Consider the following 27,029-nt stretch of genomic DNA (forward strand, 5'->3'; position numbering starts at 1 on the left):
GTAATTGTGGCTCACGGGCCCACTTGCTCCGTGGCATGTGGGATCTTCCCAGACCAGGGCTCGAACCCGTGTCCCCTGCATTGGCAGGCGGATTCTCAACCACTGTGCCACCAGGGAAGCCCCCTCCGTCTGAACTCTTAAACTTTGCATTCCAAACTCTACTATTTCTCTAAGTCATTTAACAAACTTAGTTCCAAATTGCAGATTGTGCATGTGAATGCCTTGCCCTTTATATTCAGCCATGGAGCTGGCTGTTTTCCATTGGGTTTTGATAAACTAAGGAAGAAAACCCGCCTTAGCGAGTGTTGGAAAACATGCTTGGTGGGTCTCAGGCAGTGTAGTGATTAGGAAGTGTGTACTGTGAAGAGAGGCTGAATCTGGTGTACAGAGATAAACAATTCTGAAAGTCATTTTCCTGAGCCAACCAACTGTAACTTTTAAGTTCTGTATTTTAAATAAATTTGAAAACCTCAATCAGATTTAAAAGGTGTCACCCTTAGAGTTTGTGTTAGCTGTTTTTTCCCCTATGGTGGAAGTGAATCCATAAATTCGTGAAGAATGGAAACAAGTTTGTGGTTCTCTAATAAACCAATTACAAAAGTCATTTAATTTCATTCTGGAAGAAAAACCCTCCATTATATATCAGTGTGATTTCAGAATTATTGCAGAATTTTTTTCATGCTGTTTGGTAACTAGAAAGCAAAGAGAATGAAGGAGGAGAAAAGATCAGGCAAAAGAGACCTGTATGAAAGAGCATTTGCCATCCTTCAAATTCAGTCTTACTGTGGGTCACCCATGACAATAGTGATGTAGAAGGCAGAGTTTCTGGTTTAAACCTGATCCCTGTCAGGATTACAACAGGTTTCTAGTCTTTAGTAGGACTGATAAGTGAGACCCTGCTCAGGGCTGCAGCCCACTTCTGCAGAAGCCATATGTTTCCGAGTGCTTAGTTTCCATGGATTATAGAAGCCACATTTGAGCTGCACATGGTGATATGTGATTCCCATCAACTAAGTCCCATATTCTGCTGGAGCCCCGCCGGGCTGTGAAAAATCTCCTCCTGATCAAACCTCTCAGTGGTAGTTCTTGCTAAGTGTGTTTACAGGTACCATCTCCTTTAATGCTCAGAACAGCCCCGTTCTGTACCAGAGTACCCCCGAGGCAGGTACTGTTATTGTCCCTGGGCCTCACATACATCACCTGAGGCTTAGTGGGAGGAGTTTTGGAAGTAAATCCGATGTGGCATAGCTGATAAGTGACAACAGAGTCTCAATCCAGGCCTTATGCTAAAATATGTATTCCTGAGTACACTCCACGCTGGCTGGTTACTGCTACATGCATCCAGGGAGGACCTTATTCAGGGATCTAAGATTCGGGTGCATCAGGCCACACTGTCCCCCGCCTTGGTGCTTTCTGTCTTCCCGATGTTGTTCTCAGAATGCACTGACGCATGCGACATAAATACTATATGTGTGTGGCATTTCATAGCAATACAATTCTACCATGCCTGCTCTCACGTAACTCGTATGTTGCTTTTTCCTACTTGTTGTATCTTGGCACTTGCCATGTCAGAACCGACAGGGCTCAGGGTCGACAGGTATGCAGAGATATGACTGAGCTCCTGGTGAGTGGACACTTGGTACATAGCTGTTGCCCTGACAGTGAGCACGTTTTCTGGGTAAACTGGCTATTTTTATTGGTTCTTCTGTGAATGTCTTGTTTTGGCCTTTCCCCGCCAAGCTTTCTATCAATGTTTGTCTTTTTTTTTTTTTTTTTAATAAATTTGGAAGATTTCTTTACATGTCAAGAATGCTAGCACTTTTCTATACATATAATAAATGTAAATGTTTCCCCATTTATCGTTTCTCTTTTACTCTGTTTTTAGTGTTTTTCCATACCAAGTGTTACATTTTTATGTATTCAATTATCAGTGATTTTGATTTTTCTGACCCCTTAGAAATTTCTTTGCCAATGCTGGGTTATTGATTCAAATTTACCTGTGTTGTATTCTCACTGTTTTACAATTCTATTTTTTTTTAAACATTTGATTTTTTGACCTCCCTAAGTATCTGTGTTGAGCAATGCTAAAAGTACCAAGCTTTATTACCATTATCATCACTATATTAACTATTCTAACACCCCTTAGCAAGTCATCTAATATCTCACTAATTTGAAATCACACAGATATATTTGTATCTCTTTTAGACCTCTATCTGGGCTTCTACTTTTGTTCACAGATATATTTGTATCTCTTTTAGACCTCTATCTGGGCTTCTACTTTTGTTCATTACTCATTCTGTGCCAAGCACATAGTTTAATTACTGTAACTTTAAATAAAAATTGAAATATGGTTAGAAAAGTCATTGGCCATCTTTTTCATAACTTTTTTTGGCTAGTCTATGATTGTTCTTCTTTTAGAAACAAATGAATTTTTTCATGCACTAAAGAAAATGAGTAGAAACAGAGGGGGCAACTCAAATTCCCCCCGTCACATCCCGATGGTTCAGTGGCCATTACCTTTCTAAGACTAAACTAAACTCCGTTTTCAATATGGCATCAATTTTAATGTACAAGGATCAGACTTCAAATATTTTTGTCAAATGCGGGATACTGTTTTACTGTTTTTTGGGTTTTTTTAAAATTTTTATTTATTTATTTTATTTTTGGCTGTGTTGGGTCTTCGTTTCTGTGCGAGGGCTTTCTCTAGTTGCGGCAAGCGGAGGCCACTCTTCATCGCGGTGCGTGGGCCTCTCACTATATCGCGGCCTCTCTTGTTGCAGAGCACAGGCTCCAGACGTGCAGGCTCAGCAGTTATGGCTCACGGGCCTAGTCGCTCCGCGGCATGTGGGATCCTCCCAGACCAGGGCTCGAACCCACGTCACCTGCACTGGCAGTTAGACCCTCAACCACTGCGCCACCAGGGAAGCCCTGTTTTACTGTTTTTAAAAAATCCTGAAATTATGGGTTTGTGTGTCTGAAAGCTATTTGAGAGGTGCTATCATTTATATTTCTCCCTACAGATAGGAACACAACTAAAGTGAACCAGAGAGAGGAGGAGTTAGCCTTTATGTTTTAAAAATGTTTTAGCTTATCTGTTCCACACCACAAGCTTGTGTCTGGTTTGACCTTGAGTCTCCTCCAAATAAAGTGACAATTTCTCTACTTTGGGACACACTCTTGGGCAACCTGCTGGGGATTTTTCTTTCAAAGACTAATTTCCTGAATCTCTGGCTAAAGAGAGAAGGTTAATAGTTTAGGGAGTTTGTTTATAGGCCATTAGAAACAATTAGCACATTGCTGAGATTAAAAGCACTTCTCCAGAATGTTGGACAGCCTAGAAAGGAAACAGGACTTTTAGAAACATCTATTTTTAACACCTAATTAAGATAGACTTGGAGATTCCCCATCCTCTCTTGCCACACTATTTCATATTTTAATTACCAAGAAATTCTTAATTTCCTCCAAGCTAAGTTCTGCCTAAAGTAACTTAAAGTAATACTAACTTGGAACCCTATCCATGGATTCTTGTGAAGAAATTTTTAAATCACCTCATAACGTTTTTTAGACTGATTATTTTCATCCCTGTACTTTTCCTTTTTGACAGTTTTTTCTTAATATTCTAATTTCTGAATGATTTTCCTTTTCTCCTAAAAATCACCTTTGTTCCAAGTAGGCCGTTCTCTTTGATGCCTCTGGAACATGCCAGCCATTCATGTTCTTGTTTTAGTACTTTAATCCTGCCGCTGCTTCTCTTTCTCCTGAGACATCCACCTCTAGCCCTTCACCCCGCTCTTTCAATGCTTGAAGACCCAGTGCAAATTCTCACACGTTGTGTGAAGTTCCTGGAGCATCTTTGTTTGGGGCTCCCACTCCCTCTGTGTCGGTACTGCGTGCTCCCCAGTAATCGAGGCCCCAGTCAACGTGCCTCCTCCGGCTCTCACGTGCCCTGCACTACCACGCACCTTGTGACCTCGCAGCAGGAAGAATTTGTCAACTCAAATTTTATCAGTGCCCCTACTATATTTTGGTTTGTAACCATTATTTTTTTCCTCTTAACTACTGTAAAGATAGAACCAATCTATTGTACTATAGAGCTGGATCCGTTTGTGTTTTCTATGTTGTATGTACTGCAATTGCACGCGGGTGTTGATCAGCCGCCTGTCCCCCTGAGAAATGATGAAATGAGGGAAAAAGGCAGTTACCCCCAACTACCCACCTCTACCCACCTCGACACTCAGTCTTCAAAAACAGAACCAGAGCCCACCTCTGCTGGCTCCCTCTTACCTCCCTCACTCGCTGCATCCAGAGCTCTGGTCTTCCTCTAGTTCTTCCAGCAAAGTCTGCTCCCTCTCGCCACAGGACCTGGGTACGTGCCGCTTCCTTCACATGTAACATTCTCCCAATCTCCCTCGCCTTAAACCCACTCCCCTTCCAACAACTTCACCTAATGAGACGAAGCTTTAAAAAAAGAAAAGAGATTCTCTGTCAGGGACATCTGGCATCAGCATGTGTATCCCAATGACCACCCGGTGACTTGAGCTGACCTGGATAACCAGGTGGGTATCCTCTGTTTTCCGCAGTGCCCTGTGCCGTCCTCCAAAAGCTGTGACTCCAAGGGGTCAGAGGCGGCCCGCTGTCTCAGGAGATCAGCGGTAGGCTAGCAGGCAGGGTGGCTGGTTAGTCATCCCTGCAAGAGGGATGCACGTGCAGCATCACAGAGAACCGTGTGTGTCGGCCCAGATGGGGAGCAAAGGAAGCTGGAGTTTGACCTCAGTGAATTGAAAGTAGACAGTATAAGAAAAGAATTTGGGGACCACTTGAAAAGGGCCTTGTATATCCTCCCAAAGAGTAGTTGCTTTATCACTTAGCCACTGGGAAGTCATTGGAATTTTAAGTTAGGAGAATATAATGGCCAGTTTTGTGTCTTAGGAAGGTAATTCTGGTGGCTGGGAGGGGTGGGGGGGGCAAGCAGGATTTCTCCATTGTGCAGTTATGCCCTACATAAAAGCATCCAGCTGAAATCATTCATCCCAAGCTGTGTTCACCTAGCAGCCTGGAACCCGAAGTTTCCATCAGGTCCCCTGCAGCCCACAGCCAATCCTCTCTGCTCTGCTTCCCTCTAGTCTCTTTGCCTCCCAGGAGGAATTAGAGAGCTGCACTTTTGTTGAAATTCTAGGGCAAATTTCTAAAGAATTTCATGTGACATTTTATATGACATAAGAACATATACAGTTAATTACAGGCCTATTTGGTAAATGCAAACTAACTGCGAGAAAGATCTAAGCTGAAATGCCAGCCTTATCATGAAAGCCTTAAACAGACATGTATTTATTGACATGCATCTGTGCCCATGTCACATCTCCTCTCCTGTCAGAGTCCTTCGTCTCTGCACTCCAGACTCACAGACTTGATTCCCATTCCCAGGTGTGCTCCAAACCTTTCTGCACCTCAGGGCCTTTGCACGTCTCATTGCTAGGAAAACCATCTCTGGCTTTTCATGCATCTGACTCCCACCCAGCCTTCAGGCTTCTGCTCGCACGTCCCTTCCACAGAGAAGAGCACCCAGTCCTGATGCCTGCAGCCTGCTACCTAATGTCTCACCTTCTTCCTTTCTCTTCCTTCATGTTATCATAATGAGATTTGATACTCTACTTTCATTTATGACATCATAGAATTACTGTCTGTTGCCCTCAGTAGATTTGAACTGTGTCTGTTATATTCACGCTTGTACCCCAGCACCTAACAAAAGTGAATGAAAGGAAGTAGGAAATTAATAAATATCTGCTGAATGAATGAATGAGCCTAGAATGAAGATCTACAATAGTTGGTGAGAGCTGTTATTGAAATTACATCCTGTGATGTATAGTAGGAAAACAGAAAATAGGTATTCTCAGCCCAAAATATGCTCTGAGAGGCTGGCATAGGAGAATGTGCCTCCAGTTTGATGTCAAGTTCCAATCTGAGCAGAAGGTGTGTGGGGTACATATTAGGTATTGTTGAGTGTGTGAGTGTAAGTTAAACATTTGTAAATCAAAGTACATTTCAAATGTACTAAGGCAGCTCATTTAAAAAGTAAGTCTATATTAAATCATCTTTTGATGTGAAAAGTACCCTTTTAAAATTGAATAACCATGCTATAACACTCTGTTTCACTAAAAGTGAACTTCCTTTCATTTCATAAATCAGTTATAGTGGCCAGTTTAATGTATGAATACAAGACCTGGTTCCATGGCAGGCATCTGAGTATTAGAGCATTGTATTAGTGTCACATGCATGTCATTTCTCCATAACTCGTTCAAGGAGATGAGGGTGGACAGGGCCTGTATGCATTTTCAAATGCTGTAGGTTCAAGGCAGGTTTAGGTCTGTTTTTTGTTGTTTTTTTTTTTAGTATTAAACATATATATATATATATATATATATATATGTATATTTATTTTCTTTTTTGTTTTTCTTTTTTTTAAAAATCTTTATTGGAGTAGAGTTGCTTTACAATGTTGTGATACTTTCTACTGTACGGCAAATTGAATTAGCTATATATATACATATATCTCCTCTTTTTTGGATTTCCTTCCCATTTAGTCACCAGCATTGAGGAGAGTTCCCTGTGCTATACAGTAGGTTCTCATAAATTACCTATTTTATACATAGCATCAATAGTGTATATATGTCAATCCCGATCTCCCAATTCATCCCACTACCCACCCCCCCTTCCCCTTTGGTATCCATACGTTTGTTGTCTATGTCTGTGTCTCTATTCCTGCTTTGTAAATAAGATTGTCTATACCAGTTTTTTTCAGATTCTGCATATATGCGTTGATATATGATACTTGTTTTTCTCTTTCTGACTTACTTCACTCTGTATGACAGTCTCTAGGTGCATCCACATCTCTACAAATGGCACTATTCCATTCCTTTCTTTGGCTGAGTAATATTCCATTGTATGTATGTGCCACATCTTCTTTATCCATTCCTCTGGTGATAGACATTTAGGTTGCTTCCATGTCCTGGCTGTTGTAAATAGTGCTGCAGTGAACAGTGGGGTGCATATGTCTTTTTGAATTATGGTTTTCTCGCGGTATATACCCAGTAGTGGGATTGCTGGGTCACATGGTAGTTCTATTTTTAGTTTATTAAGGAACCTCCTTCCTCTTCTCCATAGTGGCTGTATCAATTTACATTCCCACCAACAGTGCTAGAGGGTTCCCGTCTCTCCACACCCTATCCAGCATTTGTTGTTTGTAGATTTTTGTGGTGATGGCCATTCTGACTGGTGTGAGGTGATATCTCATTGTAGTTTTGAGTTGCATTTCTCTAATAATTAGTGATTTTAAGCATCTTTTCATGTGTTTGTTGGCCATCTGTATGTCTTCTTTGGAGAAATGTCTGTTTAAGTCTTCCACCCATTATTTGATTGGGTTGTTTGCTTTTTTCATATTAACCTGCATGAGATGTCTGTATATTTTGGAGGTAAAACCTTTGTCAGTTGCTTTGTTTGCAAATATTTTCTCCCCTTCTGAGAGTTGGTTTTTTTTGTCTTATTTATGGTTTCCTTTGCTGTGCAAATGCTTTTAAGTTTAACTAGGTCCCATTTGGTTATTTTTGTTTTTATTCTCATTACTCTAGGAGGTGGGTCAAAAAAGATCTTCCTGCGATTTATGTCAAAGAGTGTTCTGCCTATGTTTTCCTCTAAAAGTTTTACAGTGTCTGGCCTTATACTTAGATCTTTACTCCATTTTGAGTTTATTTTTGTGTATGGTGTTAAGGAGTGTTTTTTTTTTTTTAACATTTTTATTGGAGTATAATTGCTTTACAATGGTGTGTTAGTTTCTGCTTTATAACAAAGTGAGTCAGTTACACATATACATATGTCCCCATATCTCTTCCCTCGTGTCTTCCTCCCTCCCACCCTCCCTATCCCACCCCTCTAGGTGGTCACAAACCACCTAGCTGATCTCCCTGTGCTATGCGGCTGCCTCCCACTAGCTATCTACTTTATGTTTGGTAGTGTATATATGTCCATGCCACTCTCTCACTTTGTCCCAGCTTACCCTTCCTCCTCCCTGTATCCTCAAGTCCATTCTCTAGTAGGTCTGTGTCTTTATTCCCGTCTTGCCCCTAGGTTCTTCCGACCATTTTTTTTTCTTTTTTTTTTTTTTAGATTCCATATATATGCGTTAGCATACGGTATTTGTTTTTCTCTTTCTGACTTACTTCACTCTGTATGACAGTCTCTAGGTCCATCCACCTCACTACAAATAACTCAGTTTCATTCCATTTTATGGCTGAGTAATATTCCATTGTATATATGTGCCACATATTCTTTATCCATTCATCTGTTGATGGACACTTAGGTTGCTTCCATGTCCTGGCTATTGTAAATAGAGCTGCAATGAACATTTTGGTACATGACTCTTATTAAATTATGGCTTTCTCAGGGTATATGCCCAGTAGTGGGATTGCTGGGTCATATGGTAGTTCTATTTTTAGTTTTTTAAGCAACCTCTATACTCTTTTCCATAGTGGCTGTATCAATTTACATTCCCACCAACAGTGAAAGAGGGTTCCCTTTTCTCCACACCCTCTCCAGCATTTACTGTTTGTAGATTTTTTGATAATGGCCATTCTGACCTGTGTGAGGTGATACCTCATTGTGGTTTTGATATGCATTTCTGTAATGATTAGTGATGTTGAGCATCCTTTCATGTGTTTGTTGGCAATCTGTATATCTTCTTGGGAGAAATGTCTGTTTAGGTCTTCTGCCCATTTTTGGATTGGTTTTTTGTTTTTTTGATATTGAGCTGCATGACATGAGCTGCTTGTATATTTTGGAGATGAATCCTTTGTCAGTTGCTTCATTTGCAAATATTTTCTCCCATTCTGAGGGTTGTCTTTTCATCTTGTTTATGGTTTCCTTTGCTGTGCAAAAACTTTTAAGTTTCATTAGGTCCCATTTGTTTATTTTTGTTTTTATTTCCATTTCTCTAGGAGGTGGGTCAAAAAGGATCTTGCTGTGATTAATGTCATAGAGTGTTCTGCCTATGTTTTCCTCTAAGAGTTTGACAGTGTCTGGCCTTATATTTAGGTCTTTAATCCATTTTGAGTTTATTTTTGTGTATAGTGTTAGGGACTGTTCTAATTTCATTCTTTTACATGTAGCTGTCCAGTTTTCCCAGCACCACTTATTGAAGAGGCTGTCTTTTCTCCACTGTACATTCTTGCCTCCTTTATCAAAGATAAGGTGGCCATGTCCATGGGTTTATGTCTGGGCTTTCTATCCTGTTCCACTGATCTATATTTCTGTTTTTGTGCCAGTACCATACTGTCTTGATTACTGTAGCTTTGTAGTATAGTCAAGCCAGGGAACCTGATTCCTCCAGCTCCGTTTTTCTTTCTCAAGATTGCTTTGGCTATTCGAGGTCTTTTGTGTTTCCATACAAATTGTGAAATTTTTTGTTCTAGCTCTGTGAAAAATGCCAGTGGTAGTTTGATAGAGATTACATTGAATCTTTAGATTGCTTTGGGTAGTAAGAGTCATTTTCACAATGTTGATTCTTCCAATGCAAGAACATGGTGTATCTCCACCTGTTTGTATCATGTTTAATTTCTTTCATCAGTGTCTTACAGTTTTCTGCATACCGGTCTTTTGTCTGCTTAGGTAGGTTTATTCCTAGGTATTTTATTCTTTTTTGCTGCAATGGTAAATGGGAGTGTTTCCTTAATTTCTCTTTTCAGATTTGTCATCATTAGTGTATAGGAATGCAAGAGATTTCTGTGCATTAATTTTGTATCCTGCAACTTTACCAAATTCATTGATTAGCTCTAGTAGTTTTCTGGTGGCATTTTTAGGATTCTCTATGTATAGTATCATGTTATCTGCAAATAGTGACAGTTTTACTTCTTCTTTTCCAATTTTTATTCCTTTTATTTCTTTTTCTTCCCTGATTGCCGTGGCAAGGACTTCCAAAACTATGTTGAATAATAGTGGTGAGAGTGGACATCCTTGTCTTGTTCCTGATCTTAAAGGAAATGGTTTCAGTTTTTCACCATTGAGAACAATGTTGGCTGTGGGTTTGTCATATATGGCCTTTATTATGTTGAGGAAAGTTCCCTCTATGCCTACTTTCTGGAGGGTTTTTATCATAAATGGGTGTTGAATTTTGTTGAAAGCTTTCTCTGCATCTATTGAGATGATCATAAGGTTTTTATCCTTCAATTTATTAATATGGTGTATCACATTGATTGATGTGCATATATTGAAGAATCCTTGCATTCCTGGAATAAACCCCACTTGATCATGGTGTATAATCCTTTTTTTTTTTTTTAAACATCTTTATTAAAGTATAATTGCCTTACAATGGTGTGTTAGCTTCTGCTTTATAACAAAGTGAATCAGTTATACATATACAATATGTTCCCATTTCTCTTCCCTCTTGCATCTCCCTCCCTCCCACCCTCCCCATCCCACCCCTCTAGGTGGTCACAAAGCACCGAGCTGATCTCCCTGTGCTATGCAGCTGCTTCCCACTAGCTAGCTATTTTACATTTGGTAGTGTATATATGTCCATGACACTCTCTTACCCTGTCACATCTCACCCCACCCCCTCCCCATATCCTCAAGTCCATTCTCTAGTAGGTCTGTGTCTTTATTCCCGTCTTGCCACTAGGTTCTTCATGGCCTTTTTTTTTTTTTTCCCTTAGATTCCGTATATATGTGTTAGCATACCGTATTTGTTTTTCTCTTTCTGACTTACTTCACTCTGTATGACAGACTCTAACTCCATCCACCTCATTACAAATACCTCCATTTCATTTCTTTTTATGGCTGAGTAATATTCCATTGTATATATGTGCCATATCTTCTTTATCCATTCATCTGTCGATGGACATTTAGGTTGCTTCCATGTCCTGGCTATTGTAAATAGAGCTGCAATGAACATTTTGGTACATGACTCTTTTTGACCTATGGTTTTCTCAGGGTATATGCCCAGTATTGGGATTGCTGGGTCGTATGGGAGTTCTATTTGTAGCTTTTTAAGGAACCTCCATACTGTTCTCCATAGTGGCTGTATCAATTTACATTCCCACCAACAGTGCAAGAGTGTTCCCTTTCCTCCACACCCTCTCCAGCATTTATTGTTTCTAGATTTTTTGATGATGGCCATTCTGACCGGTGTGAGATGATATCTCATTGTAGTTTTGATTTGCATTTCTCTAATGATTAATGATGTTGAGCATTCTTTCATGTGTCTGTAGGCCATCTGTATATCTTCTTTGGAGAAATGTCTATTTAGGTCTTCTGCCCATTTTTGGATTGGGTTGTTCGTTTTTTTGTTATTGAGCTGCATGAGCTGCTTGTAAATCTTGGAGATTAATCCTTTGTCAGTTGCTTCATTTGCAAATATTTTCTCCCATTCTGATGGTTGTCTTTTGGTCTTGTTTATGGTTTCCTTTGCTGTGCAAAAGCTTTTAAGTTTCATTAGGTCCCATTTGTTTATTTGTGTTCTTATTTCCATTTCTCTGGGAGCTGGGTCAAAAAGAATCTTTCTGTGATGTATGTCATAGAGTGTTCTGCCTATGTTTTCCTCTAAGAGTTTGATAGTGTCTGCCCTTACACTTAGGTCTTTAATCCATTTTGAGTTTATTTTTGTGCATGGTGTCAATGAGTGTTCTAATTTCATACTTTTACATGTACCTGTCCAATTTTCCCAGCACCACTTATTGAAGAGGCTGTCTTTTCTCCACTGTATATGCTTGCCTCCTTTATCAAAGATAAGGTGACCATATGTGTGTGGGTTTATCTCTGGGCTTTCTATCCTGTTCCATTGATCTATATTTCTGTTTTTGTGCCAGTACCAAACTGTCTTGATTACTGAAGCTTTGTAATATAGTCTGAAGTCAGGGAGCCTGATTTCCCCAGCTCCATTTTTCGTTCTCAAGATTGCTTTGGCTATTCGGGGTCTTTTGTGTTTCCATACAAATTGTGAAATTTTTTGTTCTAGTTCTGTGAAAAATGCCAGTGGTAGTTTGATAGGGATTGCATTGAATCTGTAGATTGCTTTGGGTATTAGAGTCATTTTCACAATGTTGATTCTTCCAATCCAGGAACATAGTATATCTCTCCATCTATTTGTATCATCTTTAATTTCTTTCATCAGTGTCTTATAATTTTCTGCATACAGGTCTTTTGTCTCCTTAGGTAGGTTTCTTTCTAGATATTTTATTCTTTTTGTTGCAATGGTAAATGGGAGTGTTTTCTTAATTTCACTTTCAGATTTTTCGTCATTAGTGTATAGAAATGCAAGAGATTTCTGTGCATTAATTTTGTATCCTGCTACTTTACCAAATTCATTGATTAGCTCTAGGAGTTTTCTGGTAGCATCTTTAGGATTCTCTATGTATAGTATCATGTCATCTGCAAATAGTGACAGCCTTACTTCTTTTCCAATTTGGATTCCTTTTATTTCTTTGTCTTCTCTGATTGCTGTGGCTAACACTTCCAAAACTATGTTGAATAATAGTGGTGAGAGTGGGCAACCTTGTCTTGTTCCTGATCTTAGTGGGAATGGTTTCAGTTTTTCACCATTGAGGACAATGTTGGCTGTGGGTTTGTCATATATGGCCTTTATTATGTTGAGGAAAGTTCCCTCTATGCCTACTTTCTGCAGGGCTTTTATCATAAATAGGTGTTGAATTTTGTCGAAAGCTTTCTCTGCATCTATTGAGATGATCATATGGTTTTTCTCCTTCAATTTGTTAATATGGTGTATCACATTGATTGATTTGTGTATATTGAAGAATCCTTGCATTCCGGGGATAAACCCCACTTGATCATGGTGTATGATCCTTTTAATGTGCTGTTGGATTCTGTTTGCTAGTATTCTGTTGAGGATTTTTGCATCTATGTTCATCAGTGATATTGGCCTGTAGTTTTCTTTCTTTGTGACATCTTTGTCTGGTTTTGGTATCAGGGTGATGGTGGCCTCGTAGAATGAGTTTGGGAGTGTTCCTCCCTCTGCAATATTTTGGAAGAGTTTGAGAAGGATAGGTGTTAGCTCTTCTCTAAATGTTTGATAGAATTCGCCTGTGAAGCCATCTGGTCCTGGGCTTTTGTTTGTTGAAAGACTTTTAATCACAGTTTCAATTTCAGTGCTTGTGATTGGTCTGTTCATATTTTCTATTTCTTCCTGGTTCATTCTCGGAAGGTTGTGCATTTCTAAGAATTTGTCCATTTCTTCCAGGTTGTCCATTTTATTGGCATATATTTGCTTCAAGTAACCTATCATGATGCTTTGTATTTCTGCAGTGTCAGTTGTTACTTCTCCTTTTTCATTTCTAATTCTATTGATTTGAGTCTTCTCCCTTTTTTCTTGATGAGTCTGGCTAATGGTTTATCAATTTTGTTTACCTTCTCAAAGAACCAGCTTTTAGTTTTATTGATATGTGCTATCGTTTCCTTCATTTCTTTTTCATTTATTTCTGATCTGATCTTTAAGATTTCTTTCCTTCTGCTAACTTTGGGGTTTTTTTGTTCTTCTTTCTCTAATTGCTTTAAGTGTAAGTTTAGGTTGTTTATTTGAGGTCTTTCTTGTTTCTTAAGATAGGATTGTATTGCTATAAACGTCCTTCTTAGAACTGCTTTTGCTGCATCCCATAGGTTTTGGGTCGTCGTGTTTTCATTGTCATTTGTTTCTAGGTATTTTTTGATTTCCTCTTTGATTTCTTCAGTGATGTCTTGGTTATTAAGTAGTGTATTGTTTAGCCTCCATGTGCGTGTATTTTTTACAGATTTTTTTCCTGTAATTGATATCTAGTCTCATAGCATTGTGGTCAGAAAAGATACTTGATACGATTTCAATTTTCTTAAATTTACCAAGGCTTGATTTGTGACCCAAGATATGATCTATCCTGGAGAATGTTCCATGAGCACTTGAGAAGAATGTGTATTCTGTTGCTTTTGGATGGAATGTCCTATAAATATCAGTTAAGTCCATCTTGTTTAATATATCATTTTAAGCTTGTGTTTCCTTATTTATTTTCATTTTGGTTGATCTGTCCATTGGTGAAAGTGCGGTGTTTCACCAACATAGAAAATCCCCTACTATGATTGTGTTACTCTCGATTTCCCCTTTTATGGCTGTTAGCATTTGCCTTATGTATTGAGGTGGTCCTATGTTGGGTGCATAAATATTTACTATTGTTTTATCTTCTTGGATTGATCCCTTGCTCATTATGTAGTGTCCTTCTTTGTCTCTTGTAATAGTCTTTATTTTATAGTCTATTTTGTCTAATATGAGAAATGCTACTCCAGCTTTCTTTTGATTTCCATTTGCATGGAATATCTTTTTCCATCCCCTCACTTTCAGTCTGTATGTGTCCCTAGGTCTGAAGTGGGTCTCTTGTAGACAGCATATATATGGGTCTTGTTTTTGTATCTATTCAGCCAGTCTATGCCTGGAGGTTGGAGCATTTAATCCATTTATATTTAAGGTCATTATCGATATGTATGTTCCTATTACCATTTTCTTAATTGTTTTGGGTTTATTATTGTAGGTCTTTTCCTTCTCTTGTGTTTCCTGCCTAGAGAAGTTCCTGTAGCATTTGTTGTAAAGCTGGTTTGGTGGTGCTGAATTCTCTTAGCTTTTGCTTGTCTTTAAAGGTTTTGATTTCTCCATCAAATCTGAATGAGATCCTTGCTGGTTAGAGTAATCTTGGTTGTAGGTTTTTCCCCTTCATCACTTTAAATATGTCTTGCCACTGCCCTCTGGCTTGCAGAGTTTCTTCTGAAAGATCAGCTTTTAACCTTATGGGGATTCCCTTGTGTGTTATTTGTTGTTTTTCCCTTGCTGCTTTTAATATTTTTTCTTTGTATTTAATTTTTGATAGTTTGATTAATATGTGTCTTGGCGTGTTTCTCCTTGGATTTATCCTGTATGGGACTCTCTGTGCTTCTTGGACTTGATTAACTATTTCCTTTCCCATATTAGGGAAGTTTTCAACTATAATCTCTTCATATATTTTCTCAGTCCTTTTCTTTTTCTCTTCTTCTTCTGGAACCCCTATAATTCGAATGTTGGTGCGTTTAATGTTGTTCCAGAGGTCTCTGAGACTGTCCTCAATTCTTTTCATTATTTTTTCTTTATTCTGCTCTGCAGTAGTTATTTCCACTATTTTATCTTCCAGGTCACTTATCTGTTCTTCTGCCTCAGTTATTCTGCTAGTGATCCCTTCTAGAGAATTTTTAATTTCATTTACTCTGTTGTTAATCACTGTTTGTTTGCTCTTTAGTTCTTCTAGATCCTTGTTAAACGTTTCGTGTATTTTCTCCTTTCTATTTCCATAATTTTGGATCATCTTTACTATCATTATTCTAAATTCTTTTTCAGGTAGACTGCCTATTCCCTCTTTATTTGTTAGGTCTGGTGGGTTTTTGCCTTCCTCCTTCATCTGCTGTGTGTTTCTCTGTCTTCTCATTTTGCTTAACTTACTGTGTTTGGGGTCTCCTTTTCACAGGCTGCAAGTTCGTAGTTCCCGTTGTTTTTGGTGTCTGTCCCCAGTGGCTAAGGTTGGTTCAGTGGGTTGTGTAGGCTTCCTGGTGGAGGGGACTGGTGCCTGTGTTCTGGTGGATGAGGCTGGATCTTGTCTTTCTGGTGGGCATGTCCATGTCTGGTGGTGTGTTTTGGGGTGTCTGTGGGCTTATTATGATTTTAGGCAGCCCCTCTGCTAATGGGTGGTGTTGTGTTCCTGTCTTGCTAGTTGTTTGGCATAGGGTGTCCAGCACTGTAGCTTGCTGGTCGTTGAGTGGAGGTGGGTCTTGGCGTTGAGATGGAGATCTCTGGAAGATTGTTGCCGTTTGATATTACGTGGAGCTGGGAGGTCTCTTGGACCAGTGTCCTGAACTTGGTTCTCCCACCTCAGAGGCACAGGCCTGACACCCGGCTGGAGCAGCAAGACCCTGTCAGCCCCACGGCTTTTGGGAAGTCTGAGGTCTTCTGCCAGCGTTCGGTAGGTGTTCTGTAGGAGTTGTTCCACGTGTAGATGTATTTCTGATGTATTTGTGGGGAGGAGGGTGATCTCCACGTCTTACTCCTCCGCCATCTTGAAGCTCCAGCTGTATATTTATTTTCATCTCAACAATTCCGGACCAAGATATCATTTTGCCTTACAGCCCCTGTAGGTAAATAAATTAAAAATCATACTAAGTAAGAAGATTCATCATTTCCATGCTTCAAGGATGTTCCATTTATGCTAATCCACTGCCCTTTATTGAAATATTGAGAATATTCTGAAGTTTCTGAGATAGACAAAATTCCTACTTGTATTTTAAAGGGAAAAAGAAAAACTTGACAGTTTCTACTCATTTAGTTACAGGTATTTGTTGAGAACTTACTAAGTCTTAAGTACGGTAAGGGATAAGGCTTTACCCTAAGGAATTTCTCTTCACCATATGGAATTGATGGGAGGGATAAGATATAGGAATTTTAAAAATATTTCTAGGGACTTGGCAAGACAGTGGGCGATACAGAAATGATAACAAAAGGCTCATTCATGCAAGGATCTTAAAATGTTGAATGTGACAGGTATTGTGAGTACAAACATTTCTTTGATACTCTAGAAGAGGGACGCCATCATTCCTGGCTTCAAGCTGGATGTGCAATTTGAACTGAACCTTGAAGTCCAGGGAGGACTTTGATGGGTGGAGGTGGAGAAAAAGCAGTATAAGTGGTGGCAAAGATTAAGCAAAGTGATGGAAACAGGAAATATTTATGTATTGGCCCATAATCTGGCTTGGCTGGAACTTGGTGTATGCGAGAGAGTAACTGAGGATGAAAGGAAGGTTGGGTTAATGTCAATGTGGAAAGCTTTGAATGCAGTATAAGGAGCTTCCTCGTGTGTCATGGGAGCTATTGCATATTTGGGATTTTCTCAGCCGGGCTTTAGGAAAATTAATCTGCTTAGTGATATTGCAGAGTGGCAGGAGAACAGAGGGGGGGAAACCATCTGGAAGACGATTATACCAATTCAAAGAGAACATTCTGATACACCTTGAACTAGAAACGAAACAGCTTTTTTTATAGGTTATACCTGGCTTAAACTGAGATGATAATTCTCTTAGAGAGCCATAAGGGCTGTATCATAATTTACTAATGAATGAGAAATGAAGTTCAAGCTACTGAATAATTGGAAGGTAGATACAGAGATATCATGAGTCAGGAAAAGTGCTACTACGTGGAGTTCTGGCCTCCATGAACCTGGGTAATAGCTCCTACAGAAAGAGCAAACATTAAGTCAACTCAATGTGAAATTTGTATACAATGTAGAAACTCAGTCTCTGAACAGTCCCAAGGGACCCTGGTGGAAAATGCACTCAGTGTACCTTGAGGAAGTGAAGAACTCCTCGGGAAGAAATTAAGGAAGAATGTGAGGAGCTGAAGTTCTTAAATAGGGTTAAGAACTGGAGAGAGTAGCAGTTGATTCACTGTTGAGCATTTTTGATTGGGAAGCACTGTGAAGACACTATGAGAATTCTCAGAGGAGGTCTGCCTGAATTCTCTTGTTGCTGCTGTTACCAACGATGCTGAAGATGTCAGTGATGATGTGTACCTTTCCACTTTAGATGAGAACCCAGGCCCTTATCACACCATAATTGTGGAGTGGATACAACTCAGGGGGAAGTTGTGAGAGGTGCTGAGCTGTGGTGCACTGGAGTTGGGCCTACTGGCCAGAGAGAATCAATTGTTAAATTTTCAGGAATTTCATGAGCCAGTTATTAAACACAATTACTTTAAAAATTATATATTTAATTTAGTAAATTATATTTTAAAAGATAATAAATACTCTAAACTCATCATTTAGTAATCATCTTACTACATTTTGCTGTTATCTCTGTTCTTAAAGTAATTTTCTTCTACAACGTGAAGATGGTGGAAATACTATAGGATAGTGGGTTACTGAGAAGCTCTGCCCAACTTTGGTTCAGTGGCTTCAGGTTGGTAGCTTGAAACTGACCATGCAGGAGTATTTACACCACAGAAATCAGCAAAGGCTACAAATCAGGCCTTTTTATCCCCCCGGAAAACCAGTTGTTAAACATTTACCATGTGACCTCTGACTCTTCAGAAGAAAAGGATGACTGAAATGTTTCTAAGTAGTTCCTACTCATTTATTGCTTCCTTCTGCAGTTCCTTGGGTGTCTATCACGTTCTGGTATCATACAAGACACCTGCAAGTGTAATGTTGTGATCAACTTTATAGTATGCCCACTTTCACTGACCAGGAGATTGCAGCTGTTAGTGACTATGAGAACTTGGATGAGTCACAGTCTCTCACTCATGGTTTGTTCATCCTTATCATTCATAAGTTGAAGTAGTTTTCTCTGGTGCTTGACCTTGTCTTTCAACCTGGATTCTAATACCTCTTCAACCAGGGACCCTAATACCTAAACAAACATCACTGGTTTTGAGGAGGAAAATTTCAGGTAAATGAGAGTTTTTATTTAATTTTATCCCATGTTTATGGGATATCTGGGCATCTTTGCTTACTCAAGCTGTGTGATCTATGCTTGAGCTTACTATAATGCAGGGCTTTGATGATAACACAATTTTCTTATCACCTTGCTAGAGCAAATGAAAAATATTAATTTCTGTATGCAAGTAATAGGATGTCCATTACTTCTGATTCTTTTTTTTTTTTTTATAAATTTATTTATTGATTGATTAATTTTTGGGTATGTTGGGTCTTCGTTTCTGTGCGAGGGCTTTCTCTAGCTGCGGCGAGCGGGGGCCACTCTTCATCGCGGTGCGTGGGCCTCTCACTGTCGCGGCCTCTCTTGTTGTGGAGCACAGGCTCCAGACGCGCAGGCTCAGTAGTTGTGGCTCACGGGCCCAGTTGCTCCGCGGCATGTGGGATCTTCCCAGACCAGGGCTCGAACCCGTGTCCCCTGCATTGGCAGGCAGATTCTCAACCACTGCGCCACCAGGGAAGCCCACTTCTGATTCTTATTTGAAAAATGTCTTCTGATGGAGCCTCCAATAACTGAGACTTCCTCTCCCCATTTCAGCTTCTTATCCAATATTTTTTAAAAGTTTTTTATATTCAGTAGGCTTTAAAGTCAATCTTGATATTTTCTCCTGTTATGATTCTCAACTCTAACTGGATTACACCGAAAATACAGACAAATGTAATCTTCTTCATATATAACTTGAGGATCAAAGGTCAAAAACAAAGCGTGTTTCTCTCCTTTCCTACAGATAAAAATGCAAAGAGCTAATTTCCTTTGAAGTTTGTAAATGCAACATGTATTCTGTGTTCTTTGTAGCCTTAAATAAATAGGTCATTGTGATCCAGCAAAAGTTAACTCATCAGAGTCTCTGCCAGGCTGAGAAAAGGGTTATTTTCTTCTAATATTAACTTCTTAGTTGTGATGAAATCAATCATGTGACACCTTGTTTTTTGCTTTACAAGGATCCTGTTCATAAAGTGCCTATTTTGGACAGACTCTTTCTTATTTTATTCAGACAATTCAGTGATATCCTTCTTATCAGACTTGGCCCCAAGTCTTACTGTGCTCGGGCCCAAGAAAGAGAGAAATTCAATCTATACCATTGAAAGGCTCACAATCAAGGAAAAATGACAGTACAAGGTGTTGACGTTATAGCTGAGGTGTATGGAAAGCACAGAGAAAGGAGTCAGGACTGAACTCTGAGTCAGTGATGGCCCCAAGAAGGAGGCAGAACAGAAAGGAAATGATGACTAGAGCAGCAAGGAAAACAGCAGCTACTCTGTATTCAGCATCTAGAATGTGCCAGGCCTTGCAGGGAGGTGAGGTTGAAGGCCTGGGGTTGTAAGAGCCCTGCAAATTATCCTGGTAAAATCCTCCCCCAACCCTTTGTCAAGTTATCAAATACCTTAAGCGTCCAGTTGCAGAGTTTTAGGAATAAGATCTTGATATTGTATCAAATTACGGATTATGGATAATACAAAGCATGGTGGGAGAAGATGGGATAAAGTCCAATAATATGACTTCCATTTTCAGCACAGTCTGAGAAATCTGGAATGCTTTCAACTTTTACCTACTGAAAAACTTTATAAAAGCATAAAGTGGCAGTTTGCGAAATAACATTAAACTATTATATTCTTCAAAATATACTCTCCAGATATTACTTGGCATATCTAAAAACTACTTATTCATTTGTGCCTTTGCAGAAAAAGACCTAGGTGAAAATAAAATGAGTGATAAATGATGTCATTTCCCTCCTCTGCTAACACAATGCTTGGCACAAAGTATGTCAATAGCATTTGATGAATGACATCAAATAGAGTTTTGTAGTTTCTTCATGTTTTTTTCTAATTTGACCAAATCATTTTCTCCCTCCTGCCACCTTCATAGAGGAGTCAAGATATTGGCAGGAGAACTGTAATATATCTAAAATAGGCTGATGGACAGCGGATTTAATGGAAAATCTTCAAGTTCACTGCAGAGGTTAATAAGCCTAAATATCTTAAAACTAAATTAAAGTACTTTTTGCCTTAAGAAGGCATTAAAAAGAAAAGTTTGATGGCATTTTACCTGATTCTAGAAGTAAGTAGCATTTGTGTGGCAAAAAGTACCACTTGCAACTCAGATAAGACTAAAGATTTTTTTTGTCTTCCCTGAATGTATCTTTGAAAGAAAACAATCCTCACTAATCATTATCCTTGCAAATGTCTAATTTAAATTTTGCCTTAAATACTTACTGATGGATACTCCAGCTAATTTTTTGTGTGTTTGCCTAATCTTAAAGGGATACATGCTGTATTTTTTATTACCGATATTCAATATAAATTTTCCTGTCCTTATTTTTAGATTGTGGTTTCCACCTTAAAGTTTCCAAATAAATGATATCAACCATCTTTTCTCATTTACTTTGTTTTGTGAAGGAGTTCATATTTCTTGATCAAATCTCTTGAGTTTTTTCCATTTTGAGTAACTACAATAAGATCAATTTGCAATTCCAATGTCTTGCACTATATTTGAATTGGAACAAAAGGAAACATCTAAGAACAAAACCTTGTTGAGTGGAGTAATTTCAAATGCCTTTAGTTCAAATGAATTTTTTGGTGGAAGCAGCAGGAAAATGCTCTACCTTTCCCCAGAGATGCCTATTGTTTGCCAATGAAGAACAATAATCTGTAATTGTAAGTACTGCAGATGTGTGCCAGTAAATTTGGTAACTCCAGGGTCGTATTTGAAATTGTCTATAATTTATAAGAATATATCTTTGTTTTCTACAAACACTGGCACTCTCTTATGCTTTATTGAAAATATTATTTTATAAACAAAATGTTTTAACTAAAAACTTAGTCCAAAATTAAAATACCCACTGGTTTGCTTCATTAATAAAAATTTCTATCTTGTCCTAAAATTGTACACTCACCTATTTTCCTCCACGTCCCATCTCTTCATTAGGATCTTTATCAATGTCTCTATCCAGTTAGTTCTGTTCTGTCAGCAACAATATTATGTAGCCAAACAGAGTAGCATGAATGAATTTCATGGCCTGTGAAGGGAGAATCTAATATAGCTGGGAAACAAGAACACCAAAGTGTGATTTTTTAAATATAGTAGTACCTCTAAGAGTTAGCCATGCAGAAACTGAGCATTTGTGGATGTTGCATTTCAACTGTGCAGATGCAGAGAGCAGGAATTTACCTCCTTTCCTGCCACATGTAATATAGACATTCTAATTTCTGAACAGGCACTTTCTGGCTCTTCTTTTTAGGACTCTGGGATGACAATTAATATATGTTAATGAACTGAATACATTACTCTTTTATAAAGTGTCTGAAACAAAGGAGCATAGGAGATATAAATTGGTTAAGCATCTGAGAAACAAAAAAGCATATTATATGTTATCAAAAGCCTAGGCATTATTTACTCCTTATGGTCTCTGATTCTAAAACTTTCAGTCAGTCTGCAATATTTTTAAATAAATGAAGGGTTGTTAGAATGCATTCAAACTTAAGAGATCATCAACTTAAAATAATCATATATATAAACCTCATGGTAATCACAAACCAAAACTCTATAATAAATACATACATAAAAAATAGAAAGGAATCCAAACTTAACAACAGAGATAGTTATCAAAGCACAAGGGAAGAGAGCAAAAGATTAACACAAGAACACAAAAGAGCTACAAAAACAACCCGAAACAACTAACACAATGACAATAAGTACATACCTATCAATAATTACTTTAAATGTAAATGAACTAAATGCTCCAACCAAAAGACATAGAGTGGCAGAATGGATTAAAACAATCAAAATACCAAGACACATATATATGTTACCTACAAGAGACTCATTCCAAATCTAAAGACACACACAGACTAAAAGTGAAAGGATGGAAAAAGGTATCCATGCATGTTGAAACAAAAAGAAAGATGGCATATCAGTGCTTATAGAAGATAAAATAATACTTTAAAATAAAGACTGTAGCAAGAGGCAAAGAAGGACATTGCATAATGATAAAGGGATCAATTCAGCAAGAAGACATAACAATTGTAAATATATATGGACCAACATAGAAACACCTAACTACATAAAGCAAATAACACAATAATAGTTGGGGACTTTAACAATCCACTTACGTCAATGGACAGATCATGCAGTCAGAAAATCAGTAAGGAAACACTGGCCATAAACAACACATTAAGTCAGATGAACTTGATATATATAGAGAGAGAGATCGAGAGAGATATATGTAGAGTTTTCCATCAGAAAGCAGCAGAATACACATCTTTTCAAGTACACATGGAACATTCTCCAGGATAGATCACATGCTAGGCTGCAAAACAAGTCTCAATAAATTTAAGAAGACTGAAATCATATCAAGCATCTCAACACTATGAGACTAGAAATCTACACAAGAAAAAAAACAACTACAAAAAAATACAAACATGTGGTGGCTAAACAATATGCTACTAAACAACCAATGAGTGACTGAAGAAATCAAAGAGGAAATTAAAAAAATACCTGGAGATACATGAAAACATAAACACAATGATCCAAAATCTAAGGGGCACAATGAAAGCAGTTCTAAAGAAAATTTTATAGCAGTACAAGCCTACCTCAGGAAACAATAAAAATCTCAAACAAACAATCTAAACTTATACCTGAAGGAACTAGAAAAAGAAGAACAAACAAAACCCAAAGTTAGTAGAAGGAAAGAAATCATAAAGATCAGAGCAGAAATAAATAGAGACAGAAAATAGAAAATATCAATGAAAGTAAGAGCTGGTTCTTTGAAAAGGTAAACAAAATTGATAAACCTTTAGCCAGATTTATCAAGGAAAAAAGAGAAATGTCCCAAACAAATAAAATCAGAAATAAAAAAGAAGTTATAACTGAAACCACAAAATATAAAGGATCATAAGAAATTATGAACAGTCATATGCCAATAAAATAGACAACCTGAAAGAAATGAATAAATTCCTAGAAACATACAGTCTTCCAAGACCAGATCAGGAAGAAATACAAAATATAATCAGACCAATTACCAGTAATGAAATTGATCAGTAATTTAAAAACTCCCAATGAACAAAAGTCCAGGACCAGATGGCTTCACAGGTGAATTGTACCAAACATTTAAAGAAAAATTAACACCTCTCCTTCTCAAACTATTTCAAAAAATTGAAGAGGAGCTAATTATGTGAGGCCAGCATCACACTGACACCGAAGCCAGACAAAGACACCACAAGAAAGAACAAAAAAAGAAAATTTTGCAAAATTCCTCAACAAAATATTAGCAAACTAAATTCAACTGTACATTAAAAGGACCATACACCATGATCAAGTAGGATTTATCCAGGGATGCAAGGATCTTTCAGTATTTTCAAATCAGTCAATGTGATACACCACATTAACAAACTGAAGAATAACTATCATACTATCATCTTAGTAGATGCAGATGGTTTTGACAAAATTCAACATCCATGTATAATAAAAATTCTCAACAAAGTGGGTATAAAGGAAACATACCTCAACATAGTAAAGACCATTTATGACAAACCTACAGCCAACATCATACTCAATGGTGAAAAGCTGAAAGCATTTCCTCTAAGATCAGGAACAAGATAAGAATGCCCACTCTTGACAGTCTTGTTCAATATAGTATTGGAAGTCCTAGCCACAGCAATCAGAGAAGAAGAAGCAATAAAAGGAATCCAAATTGGAAAGGAAGAAATAAAACTGCCACTGTTTGCAGATGACATGATACCATATGTAGAAAATCCTGCAGACACCCCAAAAAAGCTATTAGAACTAATAATTAAGCTCAGTAAAGTTGCAGGATACAAAATTAATATACAGAAACCTGTTTTGTTTCTATACAAAAACAATGAACTATCAGAAAGAGAAATTAAGAAAACAATTCCATTTACAATTGCATCAAAAAGAATGAAATACCTAGGAATAAATCTAACCAAGGAGGTAGAAGACCTGTACTTTGAAAACTATAAGACACTGATGAAAGAAAGTGAGGACAACACAAACAAGTGGAAAGATATACTGTGCTCGTTGACTGGAAGAATTAATATTGTTAAAATGACCATACTACCCAAGGTAATCTATAGATTCAATGCAATCCGTATCAAAATACCAATGGCATTTCCACAGAATTACAACAAATAATTCTAAAATTTGTATGTGAACACAAAAGACCTTGAATAGCCAAAATGATCTTGAGAAAGAAGAACATAGCTGGAGGTATCATGCTTCTTGATATCATGCTTTCAAACTATAACACAAGGTTAATGTACTCAAAACTGTAAGGTACTGGTACAAAAACAGACACTTATATCAATGGAACAGAATACAGAGCCCAGAAATAAACCCACACTTTATGGCCAATTAATCTGTGACAAAGAAGGCAAAAGTATAATGAAGGAAAGACAGCCTCTTCAATAAATGGTGTTGGGAAAACTGGACAGCTACATGTAAAACAGTCAAACTGGACTATTCTCGCACCATCTACAAAAATGGATTAAAAACTTTGAAGGGAGACCTGAAACCATGAAGCTCCTAGAAGATAACATAGGCAACATGTTCTTTGACATTGGTCTTAGCAATATATTTTTTAAATATATCTCCTCAGGCAACAGAAACAAATGCAAAAATAAACAAATGGGACTACATCAGACTAAAAAGCTTTTGTGCAGCAAAGGAAACTACCAACAAAATGAAAAAGGCTGTTTATTGGATGGGAGGAGATATTTGCAAATTATATATCTGATAAGGGGTTAATATCCAAAATATACAAAGAACTCATACAACTCAACTTTAAAAAAATAAATAATCTGATGAAAAAATGTGTGTAGTACCTGAATAGACATTTTTCCAAAGAAGACGTACAGATGGCCAACAGGTCCATCAAAAGATGCTCAAAATCATTAATCATCAGGGAAATGCAAATCAAACCCACAGTAAGATATCACCTTACACCTGTCAGAATGGCTATTGTCCAAAAGACAACAAATAACAAGTGTTGATAAGGATGTGGAATAAAGGGAACTTTCATACACTGTTGGTGGGAATGTAAACTGGTGCAGCCACTATGGAAAACAGTACGGAGTTTCATCAGAAAATTTAAAATAGAGCTACCATACGATCCAGCTATCCCACTTCTGGGTATTTTTCAAAAGAAAACAAAAACACTGATTTGAAAAGATATATGACCCCCTATGTTCATTGCAGCATTATTCACAATAGCCGAGATATGGAAGCAACCTAAGGGCCCATCATTAGGTGAATGGATAAAAGATGTGGCATATATATATATATATGTATATATATAATTTTTAAAGAAGGATGAAATCTTGCCATTTGCGACAACATGGATGGACCTAGAGGATATTATGCTAAGTGAAATAAGTCAGACAAAGAAGACAGATACTATATGAGTTCACTTAGATGTGGAATCTAAAAGACAAAACAAATGGACAAACAAAGCAAAACAGAAAAGTCATAGACATAGAGAACAAACAGGTGTTGCCCAAAGGGAGGGTTGAGGGGGGATGAGTGAAATAAGTAATGGAAAGTAATAAGTACAAACTTTCAGTTACAAAATATATGAGTCACAGGGATGAAATGTATAGCATGGGAAATATAGTCAGTAATAACGTAGTATCTTTGGTGACAAAGATGGGCAAAATTTACAAACTTCCAGTTACAAGATAAATAAGTACCAAGGATGTGGTAATGCACAACATGATTAATATAATTAACACTGCTGTATGTTATATATGAAAGTTGTTTTTAAAAAAAGAATCCTGGAAATCCTGACTCAGTCTGTTGATGTATCTGAAATTTGTCTAAGCACTGTCAGCTCAGAAATCTATACCCAAGTGATAATGATTTGAAATGTCAATTGTAGTTCAGAGTACCTTGTACAGTCATTTTCTAAAAAGTTCTGAGATTCTACTTTGTTTAAGACACATGCTATGCTTTGTACCATAGAGCAGAGCCTTAGGAAGGCATCAGAGTGAAATAAAACTTTATGTAGATTACAAAGACTTGGAAGCTGTTTTTACTGTAACCAATACTATCAAAATGGAAGAGAATGAAATTCTCTACTCTCAATGAATTTATATGTGCGTCCCCTGATAGTAAGAACATATTGTAGACAGAAAGGGCATTGTGAAATCTCCAGGGACTTTCCGTAAAGCATACATTTCTGAAATATTTTTATTTGCCTATACAACCATAACATAGGGGCTGAATTTTTCTTCAGATCTGACAGTCCTTCTCATGCAACTCTTAATATAATAATACATTAAGCAGATCTATTTATTTCCAGTGTCTCTATAAGATAAAAGAATAAACCTTGGTGATTTTCCAGGGTTTTTTGGGAAACCTCAAAGATAGTTTTAGAGAAAACATCCTAAAATTTTTCTTTTCTTTTCTTTTCTTTTAATATTTAAGGTCCAGTTTGGGGAATGAAAAAAAAAAAATTGTTAGAGGAGATTTGGTTACCAGGTTAAGATAGGATC

General features: G+C 37.7%; 1 protein-coding gene and 1 long non-coding RNA gene across 17 annotated transcripts in view; one reads left to right on the forward strand and one right to left on the reverse strand.

Annotated features, from left to right (window-relative positions):
• The window catches only part of PRKN (parkin RBR E3 ubiquitin protein ligase), a 1,297,158-nt gene that overhangs the window by 721,714 nt on the left and 548,415 nt on the right, over positions 1 to 27,029 (forward strand). The window lies entirely within an intron of this gene.
• The window catches only part of LOC309667324, a 448,292-nt gene continuing 431,573 nt past the window's right edge, over positions 10,311 to 27,029 (reverse strand). Inside the window, exon 2 of the long non-coding RNA XR_014267707.1 lies at positions 10,311 to 10,777. This is a non-coding gene — a long non-coding RNA (uncharacterized lncRNA). The remainder of the gene's footprint in view (positions 10,778 to 27,029) is intronic.

The sequence above is a fragment of the Balaenoptera physalus genome, assembly GCF_965194825.1.
Source record: "Balaenoptera physalus genome assembly, chromosome: 9".
NCBI lineage: Eukaryota > Metazoa > Chordata > Mammalia > Artiodactyla > Balaenopteridae > Balaenoptera > Balaenoptera physalus.